This window comes from Artemia sp. Qi Xiang Cuo, chromosome 2 (genome assembly GCF_049724085.1).
Source record: "Artemia sp. Qi Xiang Cuo chromosome 2, ASM4972408v1, whole genome shotgun sequence".
Taxonomy (NCBI): Eukaryota; Metazoa; Arthropoda; class Branchiopoda; order Anostraca; family Artemiidae; genus Artemia; species Artemia sp. Qi Xiang Cuo.
The window spans coordinates 35,956,070-35,972,433 of NC_142795.1; positions in this window are offsets into that span (position 1 = coordinate 35,956,070).

The window sequence follows — 16,364 nt, forward strand, 5'->3', positions numbered from 1 at the left end:
TCTTTGAGGATGACAACCCCCTACAGCCCTCAGGGAAAGGGTTGTAAGATATGCCGTTGGGGCATATAAAGTTTTTATAGAACGCGTTGTTGTAGAAACTTCCAAAAGGGCTCATTCGATTGGAAGTTGAAATGGCTAGGGTGCTTTTTAATAGTCGAAAGTGATTAGAAGGCAACTAACACCCCTTTCACACCCACTTATTCCCCAAAAATATCCTATCAAAATTTTGAGATAGCCATTTTGTGCCACGGAGTTTAAAATTCAGGTAATTATACCTTTGATTAGAACACCCCCCCCCTCACAATCTTCAGGGCAAGGGTTAAAGTTATGCCCTGGGGGCATATAAGTTTTTTTGAAATCTTTGTCGCAGAAACTTGAAAAAGGGCTCATTCGATTGGACATTCAAAGGACTAGTGTCCTTTTAAATAGTCTCGAAAGTGATTTGAGGGCAACTAACCACCCTCTCACGCCCACATTTTCCGAAAAAACATCAAATCAAAATTTTTAGATACCCAATTTTTTCAGCGTAGTCAAAAGTTTTGGAAATTAGGACTTTAAGGATGACAACCCCTCCATCCCAACAACCCTCAGCGCAAGGGTCATAAGTTATGGCCTGGGGGCATATAAGGTTTTTTATAGAAAATGATGTTGCAGAAAGTTCAAAAAAGGCTCATTCAATTGGAAACTGTGCCCTTTTTATAGTCGAAATTGATTGAAGGGCAACTAACCCCTCTCTGACGCCCACCATTTCCCCAAACAGATCCAATCAAAATTTTGGGATATCCATTTTGTTCAACGTAGTCAAAAGTTCTGGAAATTAGGTCTTTTAGGATGATAGTCCCATCAGAGCCCTCAGTACAAGGGTTGTAAGTTATTCCCTGGGGGCCTATAAGGTTTATATAGAAAGTTGTTGTAGAAATTTCAAAAAGGGTTCATTTGATTCGAAATTGAAATTGTCCTTTTTAATAGTCGAAAGTGAGTGGAGAATAATTAACCCTCCTCTCACGCCGACCCTTCCCCCAAACATATTCAATCAAAGTTTAGGTATTTTGTTCAACGTAGTTGAAAGTTCTGGAAATTATGTATTTAAGGATGACAAACCCCCAGAGCCCCCAGGTTGTAAGTTATGCCCTGGGGGTATATAAGGTTTTTATAGATAAAGTTGTCGTAAAAACTTCAAAATGGGCTCATTCAATTGGAAATTGAAAGGGCTAGTACCCTTTTTAATAGTTGAAAGTGATTGGAGGGTAACTAACCCCTCTCTCATGCCACCATTCCCCCAAACACATCCAATCAAAATTTTCAGATAGCCATTTTGTTCAACGTTGCACAAAGTTCTGGAAATTAGGTCTTTGAGGATGACAACCCCCCCCCCTCCAGCCCTCACGGCGAGGATTGTAAGTTAAGCCCTGGGGAAATAAGGTTTTTATTGAAAGCCTTGTCGTAGAAACTTCAAAAGGGGTCATTTGATTGGAAATTAAAAGGGCGAGTGCCTTTTTTAATAGTCGAAAGTGATTGGAGAGCTACTAACGCCCCTCTCACGCCCACCATTTTCCCAAACACATCCAATCAAAATTTGGAGATAGCCATTTTGTTTAACGTAGTTGAAAGTTCTTGCAATTTGTTCTTAGAGGATGACAACCACCCTCAAAGCCCTTAAGGTAAGGGTTTTAAGTTATGCCCTGGGGGCATATAAGGTGTTTACAGAAAGCGTTATCGCAGAAACTCAAAAAAGGCTCATTCGATTGGATATCGAAAGGCCTAGTACCCTTTTTAATAGCTAAAAGTGATTGGAAGGCTTGACATTTTTATAGTAAAGATCGATGTAGGCATAATGTATTATTATTTTGTTGTTGTTTAGACCAGGGTACTTCGTATCGAAGGAGTAGTCGTAGGAACTCGAAAAGGGGTCATTCGATTGAAAATAGAAAAGCTGATGTATTTTTTAATAGTCGAAAGTTACTTGAGGGAAACTAACCCCCCTCCCGTGCCCACCATCCCATTTGCCTTTATGTTTAAAAACTAAATGTTGCCTTTAGATTAAATCAAAACGCACTGTGTTAATGCTTATTCCCAATAAGGCATCTCAGCAGTATCCCAAGAACGACCGAGGGTATTATGTTCAAACTTTCGGGGCTACTTCTGCTCTTAAAATTCAAAATAGCGTAAGTTTATTCAACCTATCAAAGAAAGTAAACAGATTTTTTTACGAATGGTATCAAGTTTTCCATTTCAGGTCAACTAGAGGAGGTATGAAACTAAATTAAACACTACTATTTGTGTCCAGATTTTTAAAACGGTGTATGTTGTTAAAAATTGCTGAAAAATTTTTCTCCAGCATACAAATAGCAGGCCAAACTATAAATTCTAAAAAAAAACGAAAAGATTTAAAGTATTATTTTCTTTTTCCCTGAAAAGAATATGTCAATATAAAACGAACAGAAATTAATTAAAAAGTAATTTTTTAGACAAAATAAGTTTTTCAAAGAAAAGTAAAGAACTCCATTAAGCAAAAAAAGAGGAAAAATAAAATAAATAATCTACCAAGCGTGAAACTACCACAGATCAGCATTGATAAATAAATGAAACCCAAAACGAACAGAAATTACACTAAATAACCGAGTAAAACTCAAAACGAGCAGAAATTAACATGAGCAGGGCTAAAACTCCCTATGCTTCCAAAGGCCAGAACATAATTTGCACTTTACTGAAAAAATACAAATGAATGTGCATTGTCAGTTTAATATACATATACTGATATTTAGTAATCAAAATGTTAATATAATTTGATTTATTAAAGTTGTAAAAATAAAACATTTATTTTTTTTCCAGTAAAGTGCAAGTTATGTTCTGGCCTTGGGAAGGCATATGGATTTTGAGCCCAACTTATATTAATTTCTACTCGTTTTGAGTTTGACTCAGTTATTTAGTATAATATTAGTCTGTTCGTTTTGGGTTTCATTGATGTATTGATGCTGATTTGTGGTAGTTTCACGCTTGGTATATTATTGATTTTATTTTTGCTCATATTTTGTTTAATGGAGTTCTTTACTTTTCTTTGAAAAACTTATTTTGTGAAAAAAGTTTTTTTTTAATTAATACACATAAAACAACTACTGTGAACAGTTAGGGTCTTTTCTATAATTGATTTATAAGCTACAAACTCTGCAGTGGACTAACATTTCCGGTTCCAGGTCATGCGCTTCTAAAAAAAAAAAATAAAAAAAAATCCGATAATAAAGTAGAAATAAGTGCACTTTATCCCAGGTTCGATGCGTGTTCGCTGATTTTATCTATAAGAATACGCAATTACCGAGTCGTTCATATGCCATGATATAATCTTTATTAGGTATAATTTTCTTGATACCCCCTCAAAATAAGGATTCATAACACATAATGATAAAGATATTGTCTCCATTGGATACTAACAGTTCCTCCGAAAGTGGATTTTCCTATCTTCATCCTAAAATTGTACGTGAGCGCTTTTGTGATCAAATACAATCTATGCTCAAACAGACAATTAAGCTTAGAATAAAGTTTGGATTTTTTCTCACTTGATGATTCGTCCATTATAAACTAAATCAGCAATACATGTTGTTTTTATATATTTCCATTGCCCGTTTGAAAGAACAAAAGATCAATTTTGGAATTTCTCCCTTCATTAGTAAAGAGGAGAGCAATACACAAGAAACAAATGAAAGAAGATGATGTAAACAAAACCAAGTTTAGCTTGTCCCATAATGTTGTAAGCCGACTCAATTTTGATTTGAAACAATAACTTTTGACTATTTTTAAACATATATGCATTATTTTTTTTCAAATAAGAAATAACATAGATTCAACAGTGAATGACAATAAAAATATATGTATAAGATTGAACCAAACAAAAATTAAGGATTAAGGAAACTAAAACAAGGTAAAAAAGTAACAAAGTGATAAAGCAAACTCAAACCATTTATCATTTTTACAGATTCATGGCTGTCTCCCTGTTCTCGTAAGCAGGTACCCTACAGCGGTGATTTAGTAAAGAGCAAGGTGTTTTTCTATGCTTTTTTGTTTTTTCTGGCCTCATCATATAAGACAGATGAATCTAGAAAACTGAGAAATGGCTCATTACACTAGAATTTTAGGATCTAATGTCGTTTTGACTTGATGGTATAACGCTCTCAACAATCTGTAGCGCCATGCAAGACAGCTGTTCAATCAAACTGGTCACAAACAAGGTTAAAAATATGCCAACAGAGACAACAGAATACGTCCAGCCCGTTGGGGTAAGAATCCTAAGAACTTATGATCCTTTTTATGCGGCCGTTCTTGACCCAGCCCAAACCAAAACAAATTATAGTACTTGTAACCAATAAAAAAAGTTTGGTGACAAATCTTACAGTACTAAACAGTACTAAAGTTTTTACAGTACTAGACTCTTTTGAGATTTGTTTTACTTTACAATAGTACATAAAGGATAAAATTTATTTATACTACTACTAATAACAACTGACTATAGCCTCAAACCATTTGAGGCCAACACAGCTGCACAATCTTTTGCTCCATCCCGATCTATTCAAAGCCTCTTCACCCCTCCCAAGAAGTTTCAATTTCCTTTAAATCGTTTCTTACGACCTCTTCTCACCCCCATTTGGGGACAACTTGCTTTTCGTTTGGCCCTAGATGGATGGCCGAAAAGGACAATATTTGATAATCTGTCATCCCTCATACGCAAAATGTTTCCTAGACATCTCAAATTGTCGCTCATTTTAGCCTTAGAGTGTACCTCAGCTATTTTCCACACAGCATACTGTTTGAAACTCGGTCAGTCAAACGGGTACCCTAAACTATCAGCAGGTAATTTCTCTGGAAGACATCTAAACGAAACCACCTCCGGCTTCAGAAGGGCCGGATAAAACTTGGCACCTGAAAAAAAAATCTTGGTTAGAGATCCATAATTGAAAATTTGTCAACGAGGATTTTCAGCTCCCGATCTGAAAACCAAAGAAAACGGTATTTTTGCTGGGATAATATTTCTCCTTTTTTCTTTCATTTGTTCTAGAAGATTGCCGCAGGAGTGATCTTTCTCCATTCTTTTTTTTCACCAGTGTTAGTGGGATGATCTTGAAATATAAATTTAGAAAAGTCCCTGATAAGGTAATTTTCGCCCCTTGATCATTAACTCAGTGGCTTTAATTAGAGGGAGGGGAAATGGTTAATAATAACACTAGATTTTTTACCCCTCGATTTAGAAAAAAATTTCGTCCCACATCCTAATTTTTGGGTATTAGCGCCACTGCGTTAAACTAGAAGATCTAGACCCTCCTTTAATGTAATGTAAAAGCACTCGTGAAAAAGTAGGTTTTCGATGGAAAGTAAAGGGCTATGCTAAAACCTTGGATGAGTAGAAATAAAGTCATCTGATAATTCCAGCTTAAAACCAACAGAAATTACTATCAATCAATGAATGCAACCAAAAACAAAAAGAAATTTGAATAAATAATCACATCAAACAGAAAAATAATAGATACTGTTATAGGATATAGACGAAAAAATGAATCAAACATTTCGTAGACGAGCTATAAGTAACTATTGATCCGGCTCAACAGTAACCGAAACTATAAAAAAAATTTTTTTATACCAATAAATATTTAAAAAGAATCGGTGAATTATGGTGATTCCAAATATATCAGTTTAATTAAGTATAAGTGACCGAAAAGATTGGAGGGGAACAAGGCCCCCCGAAATCCCCTTTTTCCCAAAATCGTCCGATTAAAATTTCGAGATAGCCTTTTTGTTCAGCATAGTTGAAAGGCCGAATAACTGGGCCTTTGGAGATAATATGACACCCCACAGACCCTGGGGAAAGGTCTTTAACTTATAAAATTATCCATTGTTTACGTATAGTGTTTGTTATTGGGAAGTGTGCATACATTTTTTGGGTGGGGAGGGGGACGAATTTTCTGCCGGGGGTATTTTCCGCAGGGAGGATTTTACAGGGAGTGAATTTTTCAGGGAAAATTTTACACTGGGGAAATTTGCCAGATTTCCTATACGAAATTCATCATATCTCTTGCTTTCTCTTTTCCGAATCAATTGTACGCGTGGAGACACTAACGGTAATTGCAAAGGGTAAATTTTCACCAAGACTGAAGTATCTAGAGGATATATTTGTGAGAAAGGGGGATTATTCCGTTGAGTTGGAGCCAGATTTCCTAGCATTATTTAAAAAAGATTAGAAATTAAATTCAATAAAAGTAGGTATTTCAACTGAAAGTAAGGAGAACATTCAAACGTATAACAAACAGAAATTATTACGTATATGAAGGGGATTGCCATCTCCTCAATACCTCGGTCTTTACGCTAAAGTTTGAATTTTGTCCAATTGTTTTAAGAACGACTCCTGAAACACAAGGTTCATTTAATTAGAACAATAAGAAGCTATTTTGAAATTACTATAAACCTTTAGCGTAAAGAGCGAGGTTTTGAGGAGGGGGCAATCCCCTCATTTATGTAATAATTTCTGTTCATTTTAAGTTTTAATGTTGCTCCTTACTTTCAGTTGAAAAAACTTTTTTTTTACTTAATCCCATGATATACCGACTTTAAAATGAACAATCCAGTCATACTTAAAATGAAACAGCAATTATCAGATGCATAGGAGTAGGTCTAACACCCTCTAAACCCTTTTTTTTATTTAAGGAGCAATAACCCCTCTAAACCCTTTAAAGGCTAGAACGTCACTCGTGTTTTACTGACTTTCGAGCAGTGTGTTTTTATTTCTCATGACATCAATAACACCACAACAACAAAATAATATCGCAATGTTAATCAAGTTTTATAAATAAGCGTTGATGCTACTCCTCCTCTATCCCAAACCTTCTAAACGGCTTGAGTATTATTTTAATACTTAGACGTGAATAAAGCCGAATTCCAATGGGGGCTTAAAGAGCAAAAAATGGTTAGATTGATCAGAGACATAACATTATATATACCCCGGTCAGAAAATGGAAGTCTGCCTCACCTCTTCCTTCTCCTATACAACCTTAAAATCTTAACTCTAACCCCCCAAATGTTCCCAAGATGTAACAAATACGGTGTTTCGTGCCCCTTATTTAATTTTTCTGTCTCCTCCAGAGCCATAGTTCAGCACCTAGTTAGTCCTTCCCCCTCGTCAATACTCCCTGAAATATTAAATCTGATACATGAAGCCGATCCCAAGATGTTGCGTATTCACCATCTTGTTAAATTCCCAGTACATAGTGTTATTGGGTTGATCTCGATAATAAACTATGTACGGATTATTTGTCTTATAGTACCATATAGGGCAAAAATGCTTTGGTGGATGAGAGAAAAAACTATTTAGCCCATTTCCCTCCCCTAAAACAAAGTGGATTTCCTTGCCAAATCCATTTACTTTCTTTTAAAGAAAGTAAAGATTTAGTGGCTCTGAGGGCCCCTAAACCTGAAGCGTTAGAGGAATTTCCTATAATAGTGGAGGTTTTTCTTTTAAAGTTGCCTATTTTTTTATGTTTTTTTTTTAATCAGGAAAAAATCCGTTGTACATGCTTGGTCAGGATTTCTTTTAACCAAAAATTCTTTAGATGACCCACAATAGTGAGCTTACAATATCCCTTTTGTACAGAATCATTCTATTGGAATATTGATTATCTCTTCATAATCTTTGGTCAATTGGATCTATTAGCCATAAGAGCTGTCTTGGAAGTCTTCTCATCTGAAAATAATGGCCAAGGATTGACATTAAAGACACACTGTTCGGATCTGGGCCGGACATAATTGACGGATATCCTTGATCGATTCATAAATAGAGTGTTCCGCACAATCGACCATAATTCAATATATATTAACAAGATTATGTTTAAGTTCCTAGGAGATTCCCAAGACTGAATTGCTTATTTTACGTAGTATAATAAAAGATTACGCAAAAACAGATTCCAATTCTTCTTCTTTTCATTTATCATAACTCTAATTAGTATGCCGACTTCTATGAGCTTACTTTGTCGGTTTAATTAACAGTATGCCTCTTACACTACTTTTTTTTTTATTATTAGCAGTGACGTCAATTCAAAAAAAATGTAGGCTGCATGGGGGCAAAATTATTTTCCAAGATCCAGAAGGGGAGAAGCAACTTGGTTATTTTTTCAGCTTTTCAATGACAATTCATAAAAGATTTTTTTCAATGAAAATGCCAAAAAAAATTCAAAATATAGGGAGGGGGAAATCTACAAGAATGAAAGGGAATTTTCCCTGCCCGGAGCCCCCCAATTGACGCAACTGATTACTAGTTTTTCAAAAAGACTTATTTAGGAGCCGCGTAATATGTTGTTCAAGTTGGTAGGTTGTATTTTCTTTTTGTTATTCTTTAATTGCTGCTTTATTTGCTATTTTAACGCTTTTACTGAAGACTTTGGGATCAAACCTTGAAGTTTAATTCAAATTTGTTTATTACGGTTTTTTAACTGAAATTCAAATTTTTCCCTGCTCCTCAATTCTGCTTTTTTGCCCTTTGGTTTTAAAATATTTTTTGAGCAACATCTTAGTTTAATTTCTATTCCTTTTTATAATGGTGTGTTAATTTTACGGACATTAAAATTTTTTTTAGCTTTTTTGTTTAAGAACTAAAATATCGCATTACAATTTAAACTTTATACGGGATTTGAACATGCAGTCGAAATTTTGAATCACTGGTAATTTTTTGTGACCAACTTTTGAGTTATCATCCAGCAAAATCTATGCGTTTTCTAGATTTTAAAAAAGTAGGTGTTAAAATACTAAGTTTATAAATAGAAAAAAAAAATTAGAAAACAGCCAAAAACAGGTCAGAAAACAACATTATGTGTTGAGATGCCGGTGTTGAATTTCTGTGGTTTGGAACTACTGGAAATCAGACTATGCAACTATTCTGATTAAAAGCAAAAGCCATGTGTGAATCATGCATTTCAATTGCTGAACTCAGGGCTTTCATATTGGTTTATTAGCTACAGATTTATGGTCAGCAGCCTTAGAAATCCTCAAATTACAACTTTGGTGAAAATCGAGCACTATCTATGAAATGTATACTTATAATATTGTGATTTTGGGGTTCAAAAGTGCAAAATCAACGTCAGATTAATTTTAACAAGCTCAAAAATCCTTAGTGCTAACCACAGTACACATATCACAGATATATGTACTGTACAAAGATACGTACACACAGATATATGTATGTATGTACACAGATATATGTACTGTGATGCCAACGGTAGTACAATAAACGCCATTTGTGATGTATTCACTGAGTTCGTCTTGATTTAGGAAAGTCGGACTGTGATCCCAACAAATGGGATGAAAGATGGAGCCTCATAACTGTTCAAGAGAGGAGACTGAAAACGAAGCGTATATACTGCCAACAAAAGAGATTGGAGACGGGGAGAGGGTGCTTGCTCACCGTCTAACGAAATGTATCAAACAGTTCGTGGTAACGAACTGTAAGTAAGGAGCGACCCGGCTCAATGGTAACCGAAACTCTAAAAAACGGAATTTTGATACCAATAGATACATAAAGAGAATCAGATTTTAATTTTGATTTCGAATATATAACTTTCATCAAGTTTAATCTTACCTATCAAAAGTTACGCGCCTGAAAAAATTTGGCTGATTTTTGAAAAAAGGGGGAAAGACCCCCCAAAAGGTATAGAACCTTGATGAAACTCACGCCATCAGATTCACCGTATCAAAGAACCCTACCGAAGAAGTGTCAAGCTCCTATCTAAGAAAATGTAAAATTTTGCATTTTTTGCCAGAAGAAAGATCACGGATGCGTGTTTATTTGTTTTTGTTTTTTTCCAGAGGTAATCGTATGTACCAAGTGGTCCTATAATATCTTGGGATGACTCTTTCAATAGGAAATTAAAAGCTCTAGTTTCCTGTTTAAGTGACCAAAAAAAATGGAGGACAAATAGACCCCCTCCCCCGCTTATTTTTTTCCCAAAGTCTCCCGATCAAAATTTTGAGATAGCGATTTTGTTCAGCATGGTCAAATATAACTATGTCTCTTAGGATGACTTAACCCTCGAAGCCCCCAGGAGGAGGGCTGAAAGTTATGAACTTTACCCAATGTTAACATATAGTATTGGTTATTGTAACCCGGCTCAATGGTAACCGAGACTCTAGAAAACGGTATTTTGATACAAATAGATACATCAAAAGAATCAGATGGTAATGCTGATTTCAAATATATAAGTTTTATCAAGTTTAATCCTACCAATTAAAAGTTAGGTGCCCGAGGAAATTTGGCTGATTTTTGAAAAAAACGGGGAGTACCCCCTAAAAACTATAGAACCTTAATAAAAATGACACCATTATATTCAGCGTATCAGAGAACCCTAATGCAGTAATTTCAGGTACCTATCTACAATAACGTGGAATTTTCCATTTTTTGCTAGAAGAAACATGACGGATGCGTGTTTATTTGTTTGTTTTTTTTTTCCCCATGGATGATCGTAGCGACCCAGTGGTCATATAATGTCCCGGGAGGGCTCTTTAGAGCGAAAACTAAAAGTTTTAGTGCCCTTTTTAAGTGACCAAAAAAATGGAGGGCAACTAGGCCCCCTCCCACGCTCATTTTTTTCCCAAAGTCACCCAATCAAAACTTTGAGATAGCTATTTTGTTCAGCATGGTCGAAAATAACTATGTCTTTTAGGATGACTTAACCCTCGAAGCCCCCAGGAGGAGGGCTGAAAGTTATGAACTTTACCCAATGTTAACATATAGTATTGGTTATTGTAACCCGGCTCAATGGTAACCGAGACTCTAGAAAACGGCATTTGATACAAATAGATACATCAAAAGAATCAGATTTTAATGCTGATTTCAAATATATAAGTTTTATCAAGTTTAATCCTACCCATCAAAAGTTACGCGATTTCGGAAAAAGAGGGAAAGACCCCCTAAAAGTTATAGAACCCTAATGAAAAGCACAACATCATCTTCAGTCTATTCGGGAACCCTACTCTAGAGTTTTCAACCTCCTATCTACAAAAATGTGGTATTCTACATTTTTTGCCAGAAGAAAGATCACTGATGTTTTTTTATTTTATTTTTTTTTTTTTCTTATTTCCCCCAGGGGTGATCTTATCGACCCAGTGGTCCTAGAATATCGTGGGAGGGCTCATTGGAATGAAAATTAAAAGTTCTAGTGCCCTTTTTAAGTTACCAAAAAATGGAGGGCAACTAGGCCCCCTCGCACGCTCATTTTTTCCCCAAAGTCACCTGATTTTGAGATAGCCATTTTGTTCAGCATGGTCAAAAATATGATAATTATGTCTTTTAGGATGGCTTAATCCCCCGAAGTTCCCGGGAGGAGGGCTGAAAGTTATGAACTTTACCCAATGTTAACATATAGTATTGGTTATTGGGAAGTATACAGTACAGACGTTTTCAGGATAGATTTTTCCTGGTAGTGGGGGGGGGGGTCGAGGGTTATGTGGGAAGATCTTTCATGAAGGAAGTTATCATGGGGGAAGGGACATTGCTATGAAGGGGACGCCGGACTTACCAGCATTATTTAAAAAATGATCAGAAATTAAATATAAAAAAACAAGTTTTTCAACTGCAACAGCAGCAACATCAAAACTTTAAACGAACAGAAAATATAACATATATGATTGGGTTCACCCCAATCCCTCACTCTTTAAGCCAGAGATTTTTTAGTACTTTCATAAGAGCTATTTATTCTAATTAACAGCCTTTGTGATTAAGCGGTCATTTTTAAGGAATTGGAACAAAATTCAAATTTTAGCATAAATAGCAAGGTATTGACTAGGGGGCGAACCCCCTAATATACGTATTAAAAATATATGAATATAGAAGTTCGTTACGTAAGTTAATTCGTAAGTTACGTAGGCTATATTTATTACTAATAAAAACGTTCGTAAATAAAATTAGATAACTTTCGAGGAAGCCATTTAACGAAACAAAAGTAAATTAATATGAAAATTTTTTGTTAATTATTCATGTACTGTGAGCCAAGATCAATACCTGCATTTATTCAAAAACGTTGAAAAATTAAATAAAAAAAACAAGTTTTTTTTTTAACTGAAAGTAAGGAGCGACATTAAAACTTAAAACAAACAGAAATTATTCCGTATATGAAAGGGGCTGTCCCCTCCTCAACGCCTTGCTCTTTACGCTAAAGTTTAACTTTCTCAAAACTCTATTTTTTTTTAACAATAAAAAACTTTATTGTAAAGAGGAAGGCGTTGAAGAGGGGACAGCCCTTTTATACACGGTATAATTTCTGTTCGTTTCAAGTTTTAATGTCGCTCCTTACTTTCAGTTAAAAAAACTTGTTTTTTTATTTAATTTTTTGCAGACTGATCCGAAGCAACGCTATAGCGTTGCTTCTGAGGCTTCAATGTTTCATTATTATATATTATTTCCTCAGAGGCACCTAAAGTGGAAGGGGTGGTCTTATAAACTTTGGAGGGGCATCATTCTATTGGAAATCGGAATTTCCAATGCCCTTTTTAAGAGTCAAAAGAGATCGAGGTCAACTAGCCCCCTACGCTCTCTTTTCTGCGAATGCATCCGATCAAAATTTTGAGATTGCCATTTTATTTAAAAAAAATTAAAAGGTCAAATAACTATGCCTCCGTGGTTGATAAACCCCCTACAGCTCCCGGAGCAAATCGTTTTGTTCAAAATAGTCCGAACACCAAATAATTACAGTTCTGTGTTTGACTCCTGGGCAAGGAGTCAGTGGGTTTGACAGTAGGTTATGCAAGTTGCACTTTGTTAACATATAAGGTTTTTATTTAAGGAATGAGCGTATAAGCTTCGAAGGAGTCTCATTCAATTTAAAAGCGAGAGTTGCGGTTCCCTTTTTAAGAGTCAAGTTGATCAGATGGTAACCAGCCCCCTTACACCCTTCTTCCCCAAATGCTTCCAATCAAAATTTTGAGATAGCCATTTTCTTCAAAATAGTTCAAAGGGGAAATAACGTTTCCTTCAGGGCTAGCAAAACCTCCAACATCTCCCAGGGCAAGGGCTGTAAGTTATTCAAGTTGTCAAATGTTAATATATAAAATTTTTGTGAAGAACAGGCCCTATAAACCCTGTCAACTAACGAAATAGCTAATTTTTAAAAATTCTTCCCCGGAAGATCTTGATTCAGAAGTAGTGTATTTAAGAGACATCTTATTTTGTAATTATGTTAAAAAAACAAGTTTTTTCAACTGGAAGAAAGGAGTAGCATTAAAACTTAAAAATAACAGAAATTATTACGTATATGAGGGGGTTCTCCTCCTTGGCAATACCTCGCTCTTTACACTAAAGTTCAAATTTGGTTCCAATTTCTTTAAGAATGACCCCTAAATCACAATGGCCCTTTACTACTACTACTACTAACAACTCACCGCAGCACCAAGCCGCCTAAGGCTAACAAAGCTACGCACGCTCCTCCTCCACCCCAATCTATTTAAAGCCCCCCTTTTTACACCCGCTCGCGAAGTTCCCATTTCCTTTAAATCATTCTTTATGACCTCCTCCCACCCCAGACGGGGACGACCTGCTTTCCGTTTAGCCCTAGACGGTTGGCCGAAAAGTACAACCTTCGGCAATCTTTCATCCTTCATCCACACAACGTGCCCTAGCCACCTCAACCTTTCTTTCATTATAGCCCTAGAGAGCGGTATTGAGCCACATTTTTCGTATAGCCTATTGTTTGAAATACGGTCAGTCAGCCCTGTACCCAGAACAATCCTTAAGCAATTTCTCTGGAAAACATCTAGCAAATCTTCATCCGCTTTTCGGAGCGCCCATGCTTCAGAGCCATATTTGACCAATGTTATCACTGTAGCTTCTAATACTCTAATCATGGATTGCATACTTATCTTCCTATTCTTCCAGCCTTTTTTTAACTGTGAAATAACACCATGAGCCTTGGCTATTCTATTTTTAACATCTTCCCTGCTCCCACCTTCTTTACTAATAATACTACCAAGGTAAGTGAAGTTGTCCACCTGATCAATCTTTTCATTACCCAACGTAACCTTTTCATCTTCACTTATCCTTTGCCTTAGTGACTTAGTCTTCCTAACATTAATTTTCAAACCAATTCTAGCACCCTGAACTCGCAAAACCTCTAAAACTTCATTGATTTTGATCACACTTTCATCTAGAATACTTAAATCATCAGCATAATCTAATTCCAGGAGACTTCTTCCTCCCCATTTAATTGCATGGTCTCCCATTGCCTTTCTTGTGCTCCTTGAGACAAAGTTCATCAAAATAATCCATATAAAGGGGGATAGATTACAACCCTGCTTAACTCGTGTTTTAATACAAAATCAGCTGCTAACCTCATTTGCTACTTAAACGGCAGTAGTTTCATTTTTGTACATAACATTAATGACTATAATATTTTTTCCTGGTATACCATACAAGGATAAGATCTTTACTAAAGCTCTTGTATCAACAGAATCGAACGCTTGCTCATAATCTACAAAACTGAGGACCAAATGTGTTTGACAACTCGGGCATTTGTCAATCATTAGACTAAGAGTGAAAATTTGGTTGACACATCCTCTACCTTTTCTAAAACCGCACTGTTCTTCTCTTAAAACTTTGTCTACGGCATCTCTCAGTCTAAAAAGTATCATATTACTAAGTAATTTACTACCTACAGAGACCAGACTAATGCCTCGATAATTACCACACTCACTTTTATCACCTTTCTTATAAAGTGGCTTAATTAAGGTTTTCCTAAAATCTTTAGGTACTTCCCCTTTTTCAAAAATCATATTCATAATCTTCAATAGCTTATTTCTAACCTCAGAGCCACCATATTTAAGAAACTCATTTACCACCCTATCAGCACCTGGAGCCTTATTATTCTTTAATCCTTTTAGTGCTGTTGCTAATTCCTCCTCACAAAACAAATCTTCCTTCACATCCAAAGTATCACATACTTTTTCATTTTTCTCTGTATTTTTTCCTGCAACTTTATCTTGGTTAAGCAAGTTGTCAAAATGTTCGGCCCATCTCTTTTTAGTTTTTTCATTGTCGCTAATTCCGACCCCATTCCTATCTTTAACTGGGACAAGTCCGGATTGACTACTCCCTCTCAATTTGTTAACGTGCCAGTACAATATTTTATTATTATGCCGTCTAGCTGCATCTTCCAGATTCTCGGCAATTTTATCCCATGGCCTCCACTTCACACCTCCTTAGTTCATATTTTAATGTTTTCTCTACTTTCTTTACATTTCTTTTGTTTTCATACGATCTATCACTCAGATAATTCTTGTACAAGTCCTTTCTCCTTTCTATTAAACATAAAGCTTTTTCACTAATTTCTTAGCTGCAGTTCTAGCTTTCTTCCCTAATACACCTTCAGCAACTTCACAAATAATTTTTCTAAAATTATTCCAACCATCTTCCACATTATCAAATTTTAAACTCTTAAGTTTAGTATTCAACTGTTTCTGGAAAGTCTCTCTCAAATTCTCATCCTGGAGTCTACCAACATCATAACTTCCCGGGAGGTAGTTACCCTTCCGATATTTCAGCTTTAAATTAACCCTTGACACTACCAGATGGTGATCTTTACTTTTAACATAAATAACAGCACTCCTATATACGTTAGTATCTTGTATTGATCCTGCCAGTCTTCAGTTTACAATAAGATAATCATTAAGATTTGATGTTTTACCGTCATGTGATTACTAATTTAACTTATGAGCCATTATATGACCAAACACCGTATTGGTTATAGCAAAATTGCTATAGCTACAAAATTACAAATGTCTTTATCCATTACTGTTCTTTTCCTACACCAAAATTACCTAGTTTAAGAAACCATCTATCCCAATTTCTACCAAACTGGGTATTCAAATTTTCCAGTAATAACATCATATTTCTTCCTGGGACCTTGTCTATTTGCTCCTGTAACTGTAAGGAAAATTCATCTGAGTCACAAGTATATCCGTCAGTCGGTTCTACAGGGGTGCTATGACTGATACCCTGAACTTTCTAGTCATAAAATGAGCAATTAGTATTCTATTATTAATACCTTCCCAGCCTAAACAAGACTTAGCAGCTTCCTTATTCATCATCAGCACTACTCCATGTCTATGTACCCCATCCTTCCTGCCTGAGGAAACAAATTCTATATCACCTAATTTCATGCTTCCTACCCCTGGCATATGATTTTCTGATACTCCTAATAAATCCAGTTCGGGTCGTCTGAATTCGTCAGTCAAAATGTCGATACGATAGCCATTTTTTAATTTCGTAACATCCCAAGTTACAATTTTCAGTGTTCTTTAAATAATTGTAATTACTTTTGCCTCGGGAAAAGCAATAATCCCGTATACCA